General features: G+C 37.9%; 1 pseudogene; it reads right to left on the bottom strand.

The window, feature by feature from the left end:
• Positions 1 to 4,055: 4,055 nt before the first annotated feature.
• On the bottom strand, positions 4,056 to 13,799 carry LOC104107824 (potassium transporter 4-like; annotated as a pseudogene).
• Positions 13,800 to 14,425: the final 626 nt, after the last annotated feature.

The following is a 14,425-nucleotide window of genomic DNA, read 5'->3' as shown; positions in this document are numbered from 1 at the left end:
AGTATAAGCATTTGTTTAGATTTTATAATCCATCCAATGCTACAAGCCACAACAGCTGATGTAAGCTGAAAAAAGAAGAGGAAAGGAAGAAATCCAAAGATTCTAGCCGGTCAACAGCGAATTGACCGACACCAGAGGTCGTTGAAGGGGGTCAAAACTAGTACCAATCGATAAACCTCATCACGATCTATCGAATAGTACCAGTTTGGAGTTTATATGTCCTCTAGTTAGATCTGAAATAAAAAAGGATGAAGAGATTAGGGTTTTAATCTTTGTGGGTCTGATTTATGATATTTGGCCGAGTTTTGAATGAGTCAAGTGAAAGATCATATTAGAGGGGAGTAAGGTGAAGCAAATGTGTAATTTTGGGATGATTCGAAATTTTCCAGCAACGACGGTAGGCGGCGCCACCGACGGAGGGAAGGTGGAGGGCGGCAGAGATGATTTTCGGCTGCCCTAAATTCCAAAATATGGCAAAGGGAAAAAGAATTTGATTTGAAAATTCTCTAAAAATTTGATCTTTAAGTTCTTGTTTTGTTTATAAAGGGGCAAACGATAAAACGATTTAGCTTTGTGTAATACTATGTAGTTTGAAGCTTGTAGTGGCAGACTCAAAACCGGATCGAATTAAAGTAATATGGTGGAGACTGGGCTTGAGTGATTTAGGTGTGGACGACCTATTTGGCTTTCTGGCCTCAAATTCCTCTCCTCTTTTTCTGATTTAAATCATAGCCAAATCAATCCTAATTCTTTAATTTTTAATCTTAATTTCACTAATAACCACCTGAGTTGATTATTAAATAATTGAACACCCAATTCACTAATTAATCGACCAATTATGCAATTAACCTACTAACATATACTAAAAAAAAATATTTTTGTGATTTTGTATGGTTTTAAACATGAAATTAAAATACAATTAAATACAAAAATTACAATTAAAAATGTAAGACAACAACAAATAAAATTCATATTAATCCTATAAAATAAAAAAATAACTTAAGTTACTAATTAAAGACTTTAGGAACAGTTTTAGGTCAAACAATTACATGCTTACAACATATTCTTCTGCTATTTGGTGAACTGCAATCGCGATGGTCAAGTTGTTATCATAAAGACATGAAATTGGCATTATTCGCCATCACAAATGAGTTACTGCTACGCAAAGTTGGCCAAGTAGTTATCTTGTGCTATTGCAGAGTTAGGGATCCTCGATTATATTAAAGGCTTGGCCTAGCAGTCTTTCACCTGTACGCATATTGTCGATGGAATTATGGGGTTCAGTGACTCTAGAGGGAAGGATTCATATACACATGTAGAGAAATAGGAACGTAAAACCTTTACGCTCTACGGAAACATGTAATGACATATCCTAACATATACTCAACAGGAACATTTTGATGATGTTTTGGTCGCGATCACATAGGCCTACTTTTTGTCCTGGACCGCGAGTGTCGCGGTCACTGTTAAGGACCTTGAGAAATAAATTTTATAATTTCAGGAACCATCTTCATTTTGTCACTATTATTGACACTTCTAAGATTCAAAAAATGGAGATTTGGACTTAGTTTTCATCATTTGAGTTAGGGCAAGCGCTCTGAACATTCACTTAAGTTCATATCATGACTTTGTGCTAAGATTAACCATTAAAATATAAAACTTAATTATGAAAATTGGGGATTTTAATTAGGCTTAAGACAAAGAAATACTAGATCAAGGATTTGAGGGGCTAAGCGAATTCCTAATTGAAATCTAACATAAATTTTGACTCGGATAGTTATAGGTAATTCCAATTTGAATTAGTTTTGCAGTTTGATTGTGTTGACCCTGGATTGACTATGAATTTGACCAATTCTTAAATTATGAAATTGAGTTCAACAACCTTATTTGACATCATTAAGTATTTTTTTGAAATGTGACATTCTTCTCAAAAGAGACTAATGAGGAAATAGTGTCAAACAAAATGAAACGAAAGGAGTAAAATAATTAACCAGTATATATATTTTTTTAAATTACTATTTGATATGAATTGGATCATAAAAGGACATTGGGGAAAATATTAGGAGTAAGATTTAGTTTATTACTCTATTTAATTTAAAGAATCGAACTTGGTTTAACTTTGCAGCCCCCTTCCTGCAAAGTTAGAAAGTTACGGGGGGGGGGGGGGGGGGTTAAAAATAAAATAAAAAACCCCGTATATAGGGTTTAATCACGCTTCAATTCACTGTGCATTTCACTTCTCTACTTTCCTTTCTGTTGAGAATGGCAACCAAACCTCTGGGAAAAAATTTAGCAAAGGTAGCGTATATCTGTGAAGGTGAAGAGTGCTCATTGCGATTCCGTTCTGCAGATTTGCTGTTGAAGCATGTCACCAAAGCTCATCCTGAGCTCACTGTTGTCTGCACCAAGAATTGTGGGGTCAGGGTGCAAGCGGCTGAGGAGCTGGAGAATCACAAACAGAGGTGCCCCCATCGCTATGGTCTCTCCGCCAAAAAAGTCCAAAAGGAAGCAATCAAATACCATCGTGCAGGAGGAAACAATGAGGAAGATGGTGCTTAAGGAGTACGTGAGCTATTCTAGAATTACTAGTTAAAAAATGTTAGTATCTATTTTAGACCTTGTGTTTTTGTTGACGAAATTAGGGCTAATCTCTTTATGAATGTAAAAATCAGCTCTCGAGAATATCTGCTTGGCTCCTAATATCTGTTTTGGTTTTTCATTCTGAGTTCATTTAACCTCTATGTGGACATATATGTTTGGAAATTAGCTAATATGTTGATACTATAACATAACATAGTTGTTCCCTTCTAATGTTGCTTCCGCTTGAGATGAAAATAGAGGTGGAGGTTCGTTGTAGTTGGCGATCCATTTTACTTATCTCTCTATATTTCGTCTGAATTATTTTCCTGTCGAATGTTCATGAAACTGTTCAATACATTGTTTCAACTGTTCAATAAAATCAGGATACCATGGCTGATATCTTGGACATTTCTCAATACATTGTTTCAAGTGTTGAATTCTGGATACGGAAAAAAGGTTAATAGTATTCCACTGTAATATACTCTAATTCATCAGAAGTACATAATCCTAGGTCATATTTACCAGGCTCAATAAATCAGTATTCCTCCAAGAAATTCTATCCAACTCATCATGAATCATCGGCCTTCAGAGAGAAGGGAGTATCTTACTGATAGACAGCGGGAATGTGCATTATCCAAAGACGATGGATATGACATGACAAAATCATTAAAACCACCGCGATGGTCAAATGTCAGGCCAGCTGATGAAACGCCAAGTGCTGATAACTCTGGTATGGCCACAACAGGATTTGTTGTGTGGTTGGCCTAAACGAAGGCTCTGAATGAGAGCATAACAAGCCTAACTTTAAGACCAACTCCACTTGCCCTTGAACAAAATATCTGCCTATGTTTAGATCAACAGCCTCAAGAATATTAGCCCCTATTCCAGCACGAGAACACCCAATCAACCAAAATTAGATCATCATTGTCTTGTCTTGGCTCTATCGGCCTCCTACCACAGGCAACTTCAAGTAGAAAAGCTCCGAAGGAAAATACATCACTACTAGGTGTTGCCTTGCCTCTTCTAGTATGCTCTAGTGCAAGGTAACCAAGAGTACCAACGACACGAGTAGAGTGAGGATCGGTTCCATGACCATATAGCCTCGCGAGGCCAAAGTCTCCTGAACCTTCCATTTAGTTCACCATCCAATAGCCTTAATGTCTCGACGAACCACTACACGGTCACATTCTTCGTGTAGGAAAAATAGTCCTGATGCTACGCCTCTAATGACTCTAAACCTTTTGTTCCAATTGAGGGTAAATTTTGGTTGGTCGAATAAGTATTAGGCATGTATTCATAAACCAAAAGCAACTCTCCTTTTCGCCTGCAATATCCTAAAAGTGGTACTAAATTTCTGTGTTGGATACGACCTATGCTTACAATCTCTGCAACAAATTCCTTCATCCCTCGTTGTGATTCTTGAGTTGGAAAATTTAATTAAACTATAAGGGAATTATGGAAATGGAAAAACTAAATAAATACAAACAAAGACTACTTTATTTTACTTTGTGGCAATAAAAATGAGTCTGAGCTGAAACATATGTGCCTGCTCATATCCAGGGTGTATTTCCAGCATACTAAGTCATCAAAGCCCGCATATAATGCCTATATACATACAACTACTCAATGTGCTGAATACGAAAAAATTTAAATGGCCTTACACAACATATTCTATCAGAGGATCACAATATTAGCCATAAGACTACCCCACGAAACATTCAGCAGGCAACAACTGGAGAGGTGTGACAAATAAATAACTCGTCCATGGCCAACCGTCTTCCCTCTAGACCCTAGATGTAGTATATCATGCCAACTTCAATGAGACTAATGTGAGGAATATTAAGTGCCACAGCGGGGCCATTACAATGTTTTGCGCAGAAATGAATATCCAATGTCAATAACAAGCTTCTTCAAGAAAGAAGATGATCTCCTCGCCTTCACGTAAGAGTGCCCCATAATATATGCGACCCCTGCCTCTTTTGCCTGAATTAAATCTGAAAGCTCATCCCTAACAGCTGTATCCATGCCTGGGTTTTCTGGCAAGCGGAACCTTACTCGGCGCCTCCTCATCTGTGGGTTCTCATCATCGTAAGCAGATCTTAGTCTCTGGAGGGTTAAAGATTTGCTGCTTTGAATGGAATTACTAATACCAAAACCTCCTCTGAGACAAGTAACATTGAGCCTGACTGTACACTTCTCGTGCTTATAACTGCCATCCTCCCGTCAAATGATGGACTCTCAGAGCTTGACAGTTGTGGCTCGACTGCTTCCATTTGGATGAACTCTGCTATACTCTGGATGAGAAGGTCCTCAAAATTCCCATCATCTCGCTGTATGTCCTTGTAACCATATCTGACAAAGTGAGAGAAGATAGATGGGACTCCTGTTGCCAATTCAGAGTATATCAGCCCTATCCCTGCCACACGAACGATACCAAGGCTGGGGCCCAAGCCAAGGAGCCATTTCAATGGACCTTTAGTGTGCAGGTCAAAATTGTACTTCTTGCGAGTTCCATAGTGCCAGACAAACATGATAGCCAAGAAGACAAACGAGAGCACAAGGGAGACCCATCCTCCCTGTGGAATCTTGATGAATGCGGAAGACAGGTAGACACCTTCGATGAGCCAGAATAAAAGGAGAAAGGAAGTGGCAAGTGCTACACTTCTTTGCCACACAAAGATTATGACAAGCGCCATGAGAAATGTCGTAATAAACATAACTGTCATGCAAGCTAAGCCTGAAAGAAAAATAAATTCATAAGAGAGAACCAAACCAAGAATTATGTCAAAAGAAAGCTTGAATATAAACAGCAAGATGAATTATTCGAAAGATCTGCAGTAATGCAGAAAGAAAATGAGGAAACAAATACACAATCATGAAGAGTAATCAGGTATAACAGAAATATTTGGCAAACAGAATTACTTGTGAACATTATAGCTCAGGCACATTGGACGGCTTAATGTTCGATACGTCAACATTCTATTTCTTCACCTGCATACCAATAAATATAATACTACCACAGCTCTGACAGATGCATAAGAAAAATTCAACTACTTCTGAGGGTGATATAATAGGGATAGTTGCGGAGATCTTTTAATGGGGATTAGTCTACTTTCTATGAGAATGAAATGTAGGAAGGCAGTGTCATACAGTGGAATTTGAAGAATTAGAATAGAGATTGTCAAAAGACTAGTAGGCTTAACATATGCATTCCCAATTAAAGTGGTGTCCTGAAACCCAACAGCGACAGCAAGGATCAGAATCATTAGGATCCAATTTATTTCTGGGACATAGATCTGCCCTTTAATATGCTTTGAAGTGTGGACAATCTTGACCCGTGGGAAGCAACCCAGTGCATTACATTGCTTAACGATGGAGAATGTAGCAGTGATTACAGCCTGACTACCAACAATGGCTGCAAGGGTAGCGATAACAAAGACAGGCCAATATACAATGTCTGCAAGAGAATCAAAGAGCAGCAGTTTAGTAGGATTGAACTTAAATAATCAAAAAATCTTGAGAATAATCAGACAAATATCTGAAAAGGAACCAACCAGGTATGGAATTATAGAAGCTATTTGGAATAGAAGCAATGTTTTTGGACAGGAAAGCAGCTTGACCCATGTACTGTACCACCAAGCAAGGGTATACAAAAAATGGAAATGCTATCTGCATAAGAGAAAAAGTTCAGTCAACTTGGTGCAAGTTCCTCGAATCCAGTAATCATATATGCAATATAATCTGCTAACCACTAGGACAGTTTACTCGTTTGGTGGAATAAGAACCATTTGGCTCCAGTTGTCCATGCTATTCTATATGTTTCCGCTCATTATGGATTCCAAATGTTTTACTTTTAGCAATTAATATGAATTCCAAATCTTAGACTCAGTATTCCTCAAAGCTACTTCAGATGGATTTCAAACTTATGTTAATAATGTTATCTAAGTCCCTCTATGCTCAAAAGAAAACGAAATACTAAATCAGAGTCTCGATAGTTTCAAACCCTATTTATTTAACACAAAATGGAGCTCATTTTCCCAATGCCATGATGACTTATAACCAGCTGTATATATGCACCTAAAACATGTTCCTACCATTGCCGCATAATCCAACTAGTTTAATCTGCATTCAGGATCTTCTAGAAAAAGAGTATTTGCTAAGCCAAAAAAAGAATTAGAACAGAACATTCTCCTGAAGGATAGTTTTTGTGTTTGTTGCTGCAAAATGCTCGACTTACCCTCATTGAGGAGGCAGTGAAATGACCAAGATCTGCAAACATAGCTTCTGTACCTGATGGTAGAAATATGAATTAGAAACTGGATCCCAACTCTAGGAGATTTTTATAGCATCTCCTTCAACAAATAGTAAGAGGTTCCACGAAAAGGCCGCTACGCGGCATATACTTGAATAAAGAAATACTGTATTAGAGTCATATATGTACGGTACCTGCAATTGAGAGGAGCACACCTCCTAGAGAAATCCAAGCATCTTTCCCAGTTTCCTTAAAGAACTTGATGACATAATATGGAGAAAGAGCAAATACAATTTTGGGATTCCAAAATATAGTATTATACAGCCCAATGACAAAAATAGATATCAACCAAATAGTCTCTATAGGTGCAAACAAGAATCCAACCCTGTGGGTTCCAGAATGCTGTAGAGCAAACAGGCCAACCAGTATTATGCAAGAAAGAAGTAGCACACCACCTACGAAGAAAGATGCATGAATGGTCAATGCCTCAGACAGAAGTAAGATGTTGACTACCTAAAAAGTCGTCAATTTCTGCAAGGGGTATATCAAAAGTATACCTACCATAGCAGCCTGGATCCCTGATATTGATGATATAACTGCCAAAGTTAAGCATTTCTTAGTTAAAAGATATACTCAAATTCAACTGCGAGTTCTATGACTTCAAGCATCCACTTTTTCGGATATTTTTTATAGAATATCTGATGGCAACACATGCATTATAAGGTGCCACTTATCAGTGGAACTTTATTGTGCAGGTCAAAGTTGTACTTCTTGCGAGTTCCATAGTGCCAGACAAACATGATAGCCAAGAAAACAAACGAGAGCACAAGGGAGACCCATCCTCCCTGTGGAATCTTGATGAATGCGGAAGACAGGTAGACGCCTTCGATGCGCCAGAATAAAAGGAGAAAGGAAGTGGCAAGTGCTACACTTCTTTTCCACACAAAGATTATGACAAGCGCCGTGAGAAATGTCGTAATAAACATAACTGTCATGCAAGCTAGGCCTGAAAGAATAATAAATTCATAAGAGAGAACCAAACCGAGAATTATGTCAAAAGACAGCTTGAACATAAACAGCTTCGAAAAGTCCGCAGTAATGAAGAAAGGAAATCAGTGTCATGTCCCTCCTGGCATTCTTCGTACTTTCCACAAGGGATTACTTACTTCCTTATGTCTTTTTTCTGATTTGGTAACCCCCCACCCCACCCCTCCACAAAAAACAATTAGGAGCCCAACAGTAGCTTTTCCACTTTAGTTCCTTGGTGACTTGAACCCCCTAAACCCCATATGGTTGTAGGTGATTGGTATACTCTCTTTTGTTAATATGTCATGAAATCTGAGATTCCTTCATGTTCACACCATTCATCATTTCAATTTCATATGTTTTTGTTTTCATCAGGATTTTTCAAAAAGAAAAGAGGCTCAGCAGCATGTTTGAGGAAACAAATACGTAATCATGAAGACTAATCAGGTATAACAGAAATATTTGGCAAACAGAATTACTTGTGGAAATTTTAGCGCAGGCACAATGGACGGCTTAATGTTGGATTAATCAACAGTCCATTTCTACATCAGCACACTAATAAATATAATACTACCACAGATCTGACAGATGCATAAGAAAAACTCAATTACTTTTGAAGGGTGATATAATTGGGATAGTTGTGGAGATCATATAATGGGGATTACTCTACTTTCTATGGGAATGAAATGTAAGAATGCAGTGACATACAGTGGAATTTGACGAATTAGAATAGGGATTGTCAAAAGACTAGTAGGCTTACCATATGCATTTCCAATTAAAGTGGTGTCCTGAAACCCAACAGCCACAGCAACGGTCAGAATCATTAGGATCCAATTTATTTCTGGGGCATACATCTGCCCTTTAATATGCTTTGAAGTGTGGACAATCTTGACCCGTGGGAAGCAACCCAGTGCATTACATTGCTTCACGATGGAGAATGTAGCACTGATTACAGCCTGACTGCCAACAATGGCTGCACGGGTAGCGATAACAAAGACAGGCCAATATACAATGTCTGCAAGAGAAGCAAAGAGCAGCAGTTTAGTAGGATTGAATTTAAATTATCAACAATCTTGAGAATAATCAGACTAATAGCTGAAAAGAAAAACCCACCAGGTATTGAATTATAGAAGCTATTTGGAATTGAAGCAATGTTTTTGGACAGAAAAGCAGCCTGACCCATGTACTGTACCACCAAGCAACGGTATACAAAAAATGGAAATGCAATCTGCATAAGAAAAAAAAAGAGTCAACTCACTGGAAGTTCTCCAATTGGCCATGCTGTTCTATGTGTTTTCGCTCATTATGGATTCCAAATGTTTTACTTTCAGTAATTAATATGAATTCCAAATCTAAGACATAGTATTCCTCAAAGCTACTTCATATGGATTTCAAATATTCGTAAATAAAGTTATCTAAGTCCCTCTATGCTCAAATGAAAATGAAATACAATAAAATCAGAGTCTGGATAGTTGTAAAATCTATTTATTTAATACAAAATGGACTTTGGAAGCTAATTTTCCCAATGTCGGGATGACTTATAACCAGTTGTATATATGCACCTAAAACATGTTCCTACCATTGCGTCATAATCCAACTAGTTTAATCTGCATTCAGGTCTCCCAGAAAAAGAGTTTTTGCTAGGCTAAATAGAGAATTAGAACAGAACAGTCTCCTGAAGGATAATTTTATGTGTTTGTTGCTGCAAAATGCTCGACTTACCCTCATTGAGGAGGCAGTGAAATGACCAAGATCTGCAAACATAGCTTCAGTACCTGATGGTAGAAATATGAATTAGAAACCGGATTCCAACTCTAGGAGATTTTAACAGCATCTCCTTCATCAAATAGTAAGAGGTTCCACGAAAAGGCTGCTACAAGGCATATACTTGAATAAAGAATTACTGTATTAGAGTCAATATATGTACGGTACCTGCAATTGACAGGAGGACACCTCCTAGAGAAATTCAACCATCTTTCCCAGTTTCCTTAAAGAACTTGATGATATAATATGGAGAAAGAGCAGACACAATCTCGGGATTCCAAAATATAGTACTGTACAGCCCAATGACAAAAATAGATATCAACCAAATAGTCACATAGGTGCAAACAAAAATTCAACCCTGTGGGTTCCAGAATGCTGTAGAGCAAACAGGCCAACCAAACAATTATGCAAGAAAGAAGTAGCACACCACCTACGAAGAAAGATGCCTGAATGGGGTCAATGCCTCAGACAGAAGTAAGATGTTGACTACTTTAGAAAGTCGTCGACTTTTGCAAGGGGGTATATCAAAAGTACACCTACCATGAGATAGGTGTTCAGTAGCAGCCTGGATCCCTGACATTGATGATACAACTGCCAAAGTAAAGTATTTCTTAGTTTAAAGATTTACTCAAATTCAACTGAGTACTATGACTTCAAGCATCCAATTATCTTTTATGGAATATCTGATGGCACCACATGCATTATAAGGTGCCACCTATTATATGTTAAAAGTTGAAAATCGCTATCTAACATTCGATAAGCAACTTTAAAACAAACTTCTTTTTGGATTTAAAAGGCAACCGGCTAAATACCATATAAGGAGGCATCTATTGTTAGTATTGTCTACCTGACATTGCAGGAGTCAGAACACCATCTCCAATGACCATACAAGCACCTAACAATACAACAATAAGCAGTACTGTGCGTGACCTCTTATGCTTCTCAAGAAATCTCTTCAGTTGTAAACATGATGTCGACTGCCCAGAGAAGCCATATTTGTAAGCAGGAAATGCAAGGGAAGGTTGCGTACAATAGACCCTTGTGGTCCGGCCCTGCCCCGGACCCCGCGCATAGCGGGAGCTTAGTGCACCGGGCTGCCCTTTATAGCTCCTCATCTGCTGCCTGTTGGTTGGGAAGTAGACTAAACTTTGCATGTCTACACAGCAGAGAGTAAAGAGCGAATGCACCACCTAAGGTATTTGGTAAAATCAGGTATTAGTATTACTCCAGAAGTACTGATCAATTTAGAGTCCCTTTTGTACATACCTTCACCATTATCATCTGCACTTAATACAACGAACACATATTTGAGCAAAGGAATGAGCGTTATTGTCCAGAAGATCAGTGAAAATGCACCAAATAGTGTTTCTGGATTCTGATGATTTTGCTACTTCCCCACAAAGATGCTCCTATAGACATAAAGCGGAGAAGTGCTCACATCTCCATATACCACCCCCAGACTTTGGTATGCCAATAGTAGATTACTGGAAATATTAACCAGAGTAAACTGCAAGGCCAAAATATCCAAGGCGTCAGCAGGTCTCATACACAATCAGCAGCTAGAGAAAAGCACAGACGCAATGAGGATCTCTCCCAACAGAACCACTTCCCCCCCTCCCCCAAAAAAAAATGAATCTAAGTCTAGCTTATATATGTGCCATGGAGCTCTAGAGGCAGACTATTACAGATGCAAACACTAGAAACGTCTTCAAGCTTAATATTTTACTAGATCTAACAGAAATCTCATGACCTTAAAATTCTGGAGAAGAATACAAGGCAGTGTTCAATTCAGGCATAGGTTTTCCACTTCTATTTTGTAAAATAACTCTCAATTTTAAGGTTCCCTTTCTCGCCTTGATTTTCCATTAAGTGTGTCAGTTCCATGTTTTCTCAACAGAGGTTGTTTAAATTGTCATTCTAAGGACAACTAAAAGCAAAAAAGAATAAATAATGGTCCCACTGCTGAAGCTGCATTTTAGTGACAAAGGCATTTAAAGATTAACGCCACCTGATTGTGTTTGTGAAGGCAATGGTCAAGTTGAGCTTGCTGACTCAAGTTGTTTGCTTGAGGTTTGTCATATTTTCGAAGCTTTTCTTCAGAGGCATGGATAGTAATGAAGGTAGCAATTCCTTTTTGGATAGAGATGCATGATGACAGAAGAAGGGAAATGGACTCTGGAAAACAAAATTGGAATCAGGATTTTTGCTGTGGTATTAATTTATGGCAACTGGGAGAAAGAGAGAGGAGTCCAAATATGCAAGTTAGAGGAGCTCCAGTAGGCAAGGTTTAAATGCCTAAAAGTTTTTAAGTGTCGAACTATTAGAGTGGGTTAGAGTCCCACATTGGTTGGCGATTTGGCTGGTGGTCTCCTTATATAGACTTGGGCAATCCTCCCTTCATGAGCTAGCTTTTGGAGTTGAGTTAGGCCCAAGGTCCATTCTTATCACGAACCAAGCCTATGAGTTACTTGTTGGGAAACACCAAAAAGTGCCTAAGGTCAATTAAGACTTGGGACTCAAATTGGGGAGATGTCTCCAAGACAGTATCCTACTTTTCGGAAGTATGCCAAAGTTTCCTTCTTTTAATCAGGTGAAGAAGAGAAAAATGGAGAATCTCTACTCCTTTAGGAAGTCAGTTGAGCAAAAAATTCAACAAGAAAAGCTCAAGTGAGTAAATGAAGTCCATTCCACTACAAGTATAGTAGCATACTCTTCACTGTTGCTTTCTGGATCAGTTCAAACTATTTCATTGTGAGGAAGGGAAAGGAATGTCCTCGGTTCAAACTGAGTGAAGCTTTAGAAGCTTGTTCTGATGGTTTTAGTTTTAGATTTAGGAACCTTTGTTTTAGACATATGAGACCAATATATAAATGTAAAGATATACTAGTAATAAAAAGAAGTCAAGAGATAAGACTCCAGCTATTTAGGATATTCGAAAGATCTTATTTGTCCCAACCTCTTTTCTTCAAGTACAAGAGCTGCAGCCATTAGTCCATCATGTTTTCTTTCGTAAAAGTTATCAACATTAAATAGTCATTCTATTTGATAAAGGCAGTACTGCTGTGAAGACTTCAATTTTTTCCTATAAAAGCCAAGGGTTCTTCAGTTGATCACAAGATAAATTGATAGAAAATGTACTACTTGAGGGCGATTTGGAGAAGGAAAAGTAAAAAAATTAAAGGCAGCAAAAACCAAGTGGAAAAAATTTCATAGCATTGAGCAACCTGCAAATCTTTCAGCAAAAGGTATTACAACCCTTAATTTCGTTTAATTTAAAAGATTTTATGCAGTTGTAGCAGAGAATACTTATTCCTTTCTTCATTCTTAGCTAACTACAAAAACGGAGATGTGCCAGGACTGCAAGTTCCCATCACTAAAGCACTTTAGGTTCAAGGGGGTTCAGGCCAAAATACAAGCTGAAAATATGCAGGACATTCAGAAGGAAAAGGCAAGCATTTAACATTTTATTCCACCTAATAAAGATTGCAACTTAGCATGTTTTGACTCTTCTTTAGGTGCTATTTAATTTAGTTTCCATTCGCTTGAAAATCCACATCAATGTCATTAGCCTAGTAGAGAACCTAACTACAAACTACAAACATTAATCTAGTATTTATTTTATTACAAGAAAGTAGACAAAGTGACACCTTAATGTCCATGAAAGCAAGCGTGCTATAAATTATATTTGAGGCATACTAGCTTCTTTTAATCCAAGTCCCTTAGATGCCCCCATCTCACGCAACCTTAATTTCATGAATAATGGAACAACATATTGAAGAAAACAGTTCTCTTTCATGCTAGTTCCTTTTTATAAGCCAATAAATAACAAATTAGTGCAGAAGAAATTTAGCTGCAGCTTAGAATATTATTAACTTCCTTCAATATCAGAGCTCAATGGTGTGTAATCTTATAACAGTTTATTGAATTCAGAAGAGAGTGCAGGCACAAGGCACATACTTGTACACATGCACTATCAAAAGGCATTAAGATGTAAGTCTGGTGAAAGTATGAAGAAAACATTTCTCACCTTAGAAGCCAATTTCCCTTTTCTCCTCTCGAATTGGATTTGTTGACCTATCCCCCCTTGTCCAACTGCATGGATTGATTCCTCACCCCTATCTGCAGCAGGGGGGCGTGGTTGCTTCTCTTGCCCATGATCAATATCTACTCGATACATCTATTTGCCATTTTGTGTAAAACATTCTTGATTACTGATTTTAATCATACCAACCAAAAAATAATTAACAGAAAAAATCGGAAAAACAAGCTGTCACAGATCAATGCAAGGACATAAGAGTAAACGCTGCAACATCGAAAAGGTCATGATCTCTGTTTGGACAACCATTAGAGTAGATGAGGTGTATTCCCATTATGCTAAGCGTGAAAAATGTCGTGGCCCTGTTCGTGGTCGTAACCATGGCTGTGGCCGGGGACAAGTAAGAATTTTTTTTGGTATTAATCATTCCCAAAGAAAAATAACCACAAAAAATGGAAAGGGAAAAATATGAAGCCAAAGGCAACGAGTTCAGAAACTGAATGCTATCGTTGCGGTGGAAAAGGGCATTGGGCAAATATTTATCGTACATCAAAATATTTGGTTGAGCTTTATCAAACATCTTTAAAGAATAAAGGCCTAGAAGCTAATTTTGTCTCTGACAATGAATTTGACATCACCCACTTGGATGTGACAGACTTCTTTGAGCGCCCTGATGAAAAAATATACCACTTGATCGGTGATGGATCCGTGGTTAAAGACGATTGAATAGTTTGATTTTTATTTTCATCTATTTATAGTAGCTAGTG

The sequence above is a fragment of the Nicotiana tomentosiformis genome, chromosome 1, assembly GCF_000390325.3.
Source record: "Nicotiana tomentosiformis chromosome 1, ASM39032v3, whole genome shotgun sequence".
Taxonomy (NCBI): domain Eukaryota; kingdom Viridiplantae; phylum Streptophyta; class Magnoliopsida; order Solanales; family Solanaceae; genus Nicotiana; species Nicotiana tomentosiformis.
Note: the sequence above shows the minus strand (reverse complement) of the source record. Positions and strands in the feature narration are given on the sequence as shown.